The sequence below is a fragment of the Triticum urartu genome, chromosome 4 (genome assembly GCF_003073215.2).
Source record: "Triticum urartu cultivar G1812 chromosome 4, Tu2.1, whole genome shotgun sequence".
Lineage (NCBI taxonomy): Eukaryota > Viridiplantae > Streptophyta > Magnoliopsida > Poales > Poaceae > Triticum > Triticum urartu.
The window spans coordinates 431,736,787-431,744,765 of record NC_053025.1 but is presented as its reverse complement, the minus strand read 5'-3'; positions in this window follow the sequence as shown (position 1 = coordinate 431,744,765).

The following is a 7,979-nucleotide window of genomic DNA, read 5'->3' as shown; positions in this document are numbered from 1 at the left end:
TCGGTCGGGGGGCATGCATTCATAGCTTAGGATTCCCTTCGTGCCGACACGAGGGAGGGGGGCTGCTAGCTACTTCGCACTTTGCTAGGGTGAACCTCGGTTGGGGGGCATGCATTCATAGCTTAGGATTCCCTTCGTGCCGACACGAGGGAGGGGCGCTGCTAGCTACTTCGCACTTTGCTAGGTGAACCTTGGTTGGGGGCATGCATTCATAGCTTAGGATTCCCTTCATGCCGGCACGAGGGAGGAGGGGGCTGCTAGCTACTTCGCACTTTGCTAGGTGAAACTCGGTTGGGGGGAGGGGCATGCATTCATAGCTTAGGATTCCCTTCGTGCCGACATGAGGGGGGGTGGGGGCAAGCAATACCGTGCGCTTTGCAAGATAGGTGCCACATCAAAGTTGCATTTTGTATTTGAAAATCAAAACACCCTTTTCGTACAAAAATTTGGTCCACATGCAAGTGTGTTCATGTTTTGACCCTCTCCTACGTCATTTTTCGCCAAATTTATGAACATTAGACAAGTCGGATGACGCAACACACACGGTTCACTCAAACTAACCGTGCGCCACGACATTGCCTCTGTCACGCACACATCCGCACAGTACATTGGGCTCCATGAGGATCCCCCTCTCAAAAATATCTGCCTGCCTCAAGGGTTTTTCTGTTTCATAACACACGGTTGTTATCTCTAGACCGTGTGCGATGTTTTTTGTTCCCAATACCGCCTGCATCCCTAGAAAATATCTACCTGCCTCGAGGGTTTTTCTGTTTCATAACACACGATTGTTATCTCCGGACCGTGTGTGATGTTTCTTGTTCCCAATCCCGCCTGCATCCCTACAAAATATATGCCCGCCTCGAGGGTTTTTCTATTTCATAACACACGGTTGTTGTCTCTAGACCGTGTGCGATGCACTATCATCAAAAATTTCAATAGCCCCGGCATTTCGTCCCGCGTTTGACTCCCGCGTAGTAAAATTTTCAGTACCCGCATCATTTCCTCAAACACCCCCCCTCCACACACACACACACACCAAAACCTCCTCGGGCGTGTGTGCGCGCACACACACACCCTCCCTCGCTCGAAACCCTAGCAAGGTCCCCGCCGCCGCCACCGCCACAAGGCCTCCATTGTCAGCATCTATCGGTTTGCCCATGCAGATTACCCACCGATCAACATACCCAGGCTGCCCTAAGTTTCTTAGATGACGCCTACCAAACGCCCCCTTTCCCACAGATCCCCAACCCCATCCCCCACTCTAGAGCGTCGCAGCCTAAGCCCGGCTACGCTTCCCATGGAACTCGAGGAGCGACTGGCCCAAAAGAGGTGTATCGCGGTCTCTTCGCCCGACGTCGCCGAGGAAGCTGACGACCATTACTGGCGGCAGGCACTCAAGCAGCGGGCTAGAGTATGCGGGCATGTCTCGGCCACCGGCTACGACATCGAGGTCATCGACAGCGACATCCTGAGGTGGGCTATGTCACAGGTTAAGCGGCCCACCCCCAACCCCTCGGGTTCAACCGCCGTCGATCTCATCCATGGCCCCGCTGCTAATCTCCTCTGGCTCGCTGTCAACAATTTGCCATCCTACATCGCCATCGAGCCCCTTTTGTCATTTCTGAAGGACACGTTCTGCGACGCTGGCTTGGGATCCACAGCTTCCAACTCAGACCTCGTCGACGGCGACCACGAGGAGGGCACCCTCTCCGGCTCTTCCAAGGGGAAAGAGCCCATCTACTCTTCCAAGGGGAAAGCGCTCGTCCGCGACATCCGGGAGGGCACCCTACAGTCGTGCTCTTCCAAGGGGAAGGAGCCCATCTGCGACAACATGGAGTGCATCCAGGGTTCGTGCTCTTCCCACGGGAACGGGCCCATCTGTGACAAGTGAGGGAACCCATGATTTGTTTTGTCGAGTCCCTTTTGTAGTGTAGTGAGAATATTCCAGTTTTAATTGCTATATCTGGTTGTTTGCAGTATGCCTTGTTTATTTCAGTTGTTCACAATGTGATGCTCTATATGTGCAATTATTTACTGTGTAGTACATTTCATCAATCCAGTTTTAAACATGCCGATAGGAATGCATATATTTGCTTGATGTTAAGCCTGTTATAGCTAGCATATGCCTCTTTTGAAGTTTTTTGATTGTTCGGTTGTTTGTAGTTAGCATATGTCCAGATTCAAATGCTATCTTTGGTTGTTCGTAGTATGCCTTGTTTATTCCAGGTATTCACAACGTGATGTTCTATATGTGTAAGTATGAACTATGCAGTTCAATTTCATCAGTACCAGTTTCAACAATACCACTATGAATGACTACATTTGGTTGTTGCATCTTGTAGTTAACATGCCTTTCGATTTTTATTTAACAATAACCGGTGTACTTAGACCGGCACAATACCAGCTTGAATGAATATGTTTGCTCGTTGTTAAATGTTAGGCATGTTGCATTTAACACACCTTTCCACTTGTTTTGCTTTACGAGCATGCTTAAACCTGCACACTGAAGCTATCTTTTGGAGATTATTTTGTCTGCCATGGATAATTTTGGTTGATGTTTAGCATGTTGTGCTTAACATGCTTCTCAATGTACCTACACAGGACAATTTTGGGAACGATTGTTGTTTTCCATCGAGGTTAGTTTCATCTCATGGCTTATATCTGCTCATTGTTTAGGATGTCGGTAGCTGGTACCATATAGGCCGGGGGCTGATAAGGGACTAATCGGTGAATCGGACTTTTAACTGAATATATCTGCAACCCATTTATCGATAGGTTAACTAGGGCCATATGTAATACATCTGAGGCTACATAGCAACATGCACTGTACTTAATGTCTAAATATGCAATCCTAGGCTACATAGCAACATGGAAGAGTGTTACATTAATGTTCTAATGGTGTCTAGATATACGTAGAAGAGCATCAGCAACAACAATAACAACACAGCCTTGTTTGGATACTCAACTTAGCTAGAGGTTAGAGTTAGTTTCTAGCTCATGCCTAACCCTGAACTAACTCCATCCAAAGAGTTGTTTGGATGGCAGGGTTAGATTCACAATAAATGCACTAAGAGAACTAGCTCCAATTAGCACCTCTTGGGTTGGATAGTTTTTTTGGGTGGGTTATAGATGCAACTAGCTCAAACTAGCCCTCGTGTTTAGATATACTTTAGGGCTATTTGAGCCTGAACTAGCTCAAACTAACTTTAACCCATGGATACAACAGCAGTTCATCAACCGATAATTTGTAAGAATGCACTAAACTCCTTCCGGCCCATAATATAAGATGCTAATTCATCTAATATGTGAGTATATTGGATGTTATAAGATACTCCCTCCGTTCCTAAATATTTGTCATTTTAGAGATTTCAAATGGACTACCACATATGGATGTATATAGACATATTTTAGAGTGTAGATTCACTCATTTTGCTCCGTATGTAGTCACTTGTTGAAATCGCTAGAAAGACAAATATTTAGGAACGGAGGGAGTATTATAAAAGAGTGTTGTACTACATCATTGTGCAATTGTTGTTTAGCTTCTAATATTAACTTGGTGCTTTTAGGTACATATGTCATTGGTAAAGATTCGTGCTTTGACCCTTTCTGCATATGGGGCAATGAGATATCGATGAACCAGCATCAAGTGAGGAAGCTGATAAAGATTGTTAGTAAAATGGGTCCAAAGATGGCAATTAAACTATTTTTTACACTTTATCCAAGACAACAATGAACTGCAGGATGGTAAGTAAGAACTCTGCAGCCTTCTTTTTACTGCCCATAATGAGTTGTGTTAGATGACAATGTCTAGATCTTTTTCCTTTGCAGTGGCTGCCAAAGCAGTTTACTCAAGATTACCTCTCAAACTACATGATTGGTGGGCATGCAAAGGTTGAAGTATTTCTACCAGAGCACGATGATTATCTAGATGTTTTCATGAAGACCGTGAAGGATGGGCGGTCGGCCATCACAAGGGGTTGGACTAGAGTCGTGCGTGCCTTCTGCATGGAGGAGGGCACAATATGGGCATTCCGCTTCACCTTGTTCAGCAACCAGAATGTATTCGCCTCTTTCTTTACAATCTTTAATAGTACAAGTATACAACTGTGGTTCATCATTCTTTATTTGGTTCTTATGTAATTCTTGAACATATGTACCTATGAATTGAATAATGCATTGGTTGTTTGAACCTGATGGATATGAATAAAGTTGTAGCATACATTCAAATTCAAATTCAAATCTGGTAAAATTTGAAATAACAACAATTAAATTACGGTGAAAAATTGCGCTCTCCGGGTTGTTACGGCACACACGGTTGGTAAAACACAAACGTTTGCGATATACACCATAATCTGAGATGGTTTACAGAGAGGAAACGTGTGCAAGCATGCACATAGTTGCCGTTTGCAAAGCGTGTGCGATGTCAGACAATATCACAAACGGTGTGGGCAAACTAAACGTTTGTGCTAGTTCCTTATCGTACACGATTCGCAACCATGAACTGTTTCTAATGAATTATGCATCGTAAACGTTGCACCACAGAATAGCGTGTGCGATAGTTGTCGTGTACGACGATGCTACGACAGTCCGACATTTCGTAATCCTGTCCGACACTCATACGACGATTAGCTAATCTTCTTAATTAGTTATCGCATATGGTTTGGGAAAGTGAATGTGTGTGATTGTATGCTTATCATACACGTTCTATAGTAGTGAACCGTTTATGATGAGCCGTGCATCGTAAACGTAGCACCACAGAATACCGACTGTGATGGCAATGCGAGCAGAAACGAGTAGGAGTACTGTAGGGTCCCTATCCCCGACGGTTTTTGGGTCGTGTGGGAAGGACCCCCCTATCACCGTCACTCACTAGGAGACGGTTCCAAATGCCGTCGCGGAAAGGGGTTAAAAACCGTTTGTATAGCACCGACGCGTACTAGTGAGATGGTCTCTCTCAAACAACCCTGCAACCAAATAACAAAGAGTCTCTTGTGTCCCCAACACACCCAATACAATGGTAAATTGTATAGGTGCACTAGTTCGGCGAAGAGATGGTGATACAAGTGTGGTATGGATGGTAGATATAGGTTTTTGTAATCTGGAAATATAAAAACAACAAGGTAACTAGTGGTAAAAGTGAGCGAAAAGTGTATTGCAATGCTTGGAAACAAGGCCAAGGGTTCATACTCTCACTAGTGCAAGTTCTCTCAACAATGACAACATAACTAGATCATATAACAATCCCTCAACGTGCAACAAAGAGTCACTCCAAAGTCACTAATAGCGGAGAACAAACGAAGAGATTATTGTCGGGTATGAAACCACCTCAAAGTTGTTCTTTCTGATTGATCTATTGGGCTATTCCTATAAGTGTCACAAATAGGCCTAGAATTCGTTCTAAAATAACACCTTAAGACACACATCAACCAAAACCCTAATGTCACCTAGATACTCCAATGTCATCACAAGTATCCGCGGGTTTGATTATACGATATGCATCACACAATCTCAAATTCATCTATTCAAACCAACACAAAGAACTTCAAAGAGTGCCCCAAAGTTTCTACCGGAGAGTCAAGACGAAAACATGTGCCAACCCCTATGCATAAGTTCACAAGGTCACAGAACTCGCAAGTTGATCACCAAAACATACATCAAGTGGATCACGTGAATATCCCATTGTCACCACAGATAAGCACATGCAAGACATACATCAAGTGTTCTCAAATCCTTAAAGACTCAATCCGATAAGATAACTTCAAAGGGAAAACTCAATCCATTACAAGAAGGTAGAGGGGGTAAACATCATAAGATCCAACTATAGTAGCAAAGCTCGCGCTACATCAAGATCGTGCCAAATCAATAACACGAGAGAGAGAGATCAAACACATAGATGCTGGTACATAACCTCAGCCCCGAGGGTGAACTACTCCCTCCTCATCATGGAGAGCGCGCGGATGATGAAGATGGACACCAGTGATGATTTTCCCCTCCGGCAGGGTGCCGGAACAGGGTCCCGATTGGTTTTGGTGGCTACAGAGGCTTGCGGCGGCGGAACTCCCGATCTAGATTTATTTATGGGGGTTTCTATATTTATAGGGATATTTGGCGTCGAGAACAAGTCAGGGGGTCCACGAGTCAACGACAAGGACGGAGGGCACCCCTAGGGGGGTAGGCGTGCCCTCCACCCTTGTGGGCCTCGTGGCTCTTCTGGCCCAACTCTTTTGCTTCAGGGGCTTCTTCTGGTCCATAAAAAATCACCGTAAATTTTCAGCTCATTTGGACTCTATTTGATAATCCTTTTCTGCGAAACTCAAAAACAAGGAAAAAAACAGAAACTGGCAGCTCTAGGTTAATAGGTTAGTCCCAAAAATCATATAAAATAGCATATAAATGTATATAAAACATCCAAGATAAATAATATAATAGCATGGAACAATCAAAAACTATAGATACGTTGGAGATGTATCAAGCATCCCCAAGCTTAATTCCTGCTCGTCCTCGAGTAGCTAAATGAAAAAAAAACAGAATTTTTGATGTGGAATGCTACCTAACATATTTATCCATGTAATTTTCTTTATTGTGGCATGAATGTTCAGAGCCATAAGATCCAAAACAAAAGTTTAATATTGACATAACAATAGTACTTCAAGCATACTAACAGGGCAATTATGTCTTCTTGAAATAACATGGCCAAAGAAAGCTTATCCCTACAAAATCATATAGTCTGGCTATGGTACATCTTCATCACACAAAATATTCAAATCATTCACAACCCCGATGACAAGCCAAGCAATTGTTTCATACTTTTGATGTTCTCAAACATTTTCAACTTTTACGCAATACATGAGCGTGATCCATGGACATAGCACTATAGGTGGAGTAGAAGGTGGTTGTGGAGAAGACAAAAAGAGGGAGATAGTCTCACATCAACTAGGCATATTAATGGTCCATGGAGATGCCCATCAATAGATATCAATGTGAGTGAGTAGGGATTGCCATGCAACGGATGCACTAGAGCTATAAGTTTATGAAAGCTCAAAAAGAAAACTAAGTGGGTGTGCGTCCAACTCGCTTGATCATGAAGACCTAGGGAAATTTGAGAAAGCCCATCGTTGGAATATACAAGCCAAGTTCTATAATTAAAATTCCCACCAATATATGAACATACAACACCCACGGTTCAATATTGAAGTGTTCCTGAAGAGGTCGAAGGATGGACGGTCAATCATCCACAGGCACTGGCCTAAAGTTGCAAAGACCTTCAACATGAATGAAGGCTCAATATTTGCTTTTCGCTTCAATAGTTTTCCAGATGAGATGCATCTATCTATGTACCGTCTATGATGCTAATTTCGAAAGGTTCTAGATGTTGCATGTGAAACTTGCTGCTGGTGCACTTGTGTAATGGGGTAGCTGAGTGCTGAAGCTATATCATGTTGTACTCCGATGTATTTCAATTATGAAATCCTGCTTCCATAATATGGAAATGGAATATATTGTGTGCTTAATATGAATGTCAATTAGATTAGTAAATGGATTATTAATAATAGGTCAATTAGCCTGCTAATTGGCCAATTAGCTTGCAAATTGGGTTTTCTTATTGCAAATGGTTAATGAGAAAACACCATGGGTGATGACCTAAGGCAACACACACAGTTTCTAGGAATAAACCGTGTTGGACCAATGAACAATCACACATGGCATTTTCTTCAAAATTGTTTGCATTACGCCACCTTGCACAAACGTTTTCCTTGTAGTGACTGTGTGGGATGTATATACGAATGGAAACGTTTAGTGGTGACTGACTGTGTGGGATGTACTTACGACCAGAAATGATTTTTCCTGTATAATTGTTTTTTTGAGCACTACTGTACGTATTTCTGTATTTGAGTGCTCGCTGGTCGCACACGACCTCATTTTGCCGAGCGTGTGTGCTAGGAGGGCATATCCCCAACGGTTTCTGGGTCGGGTGGGAA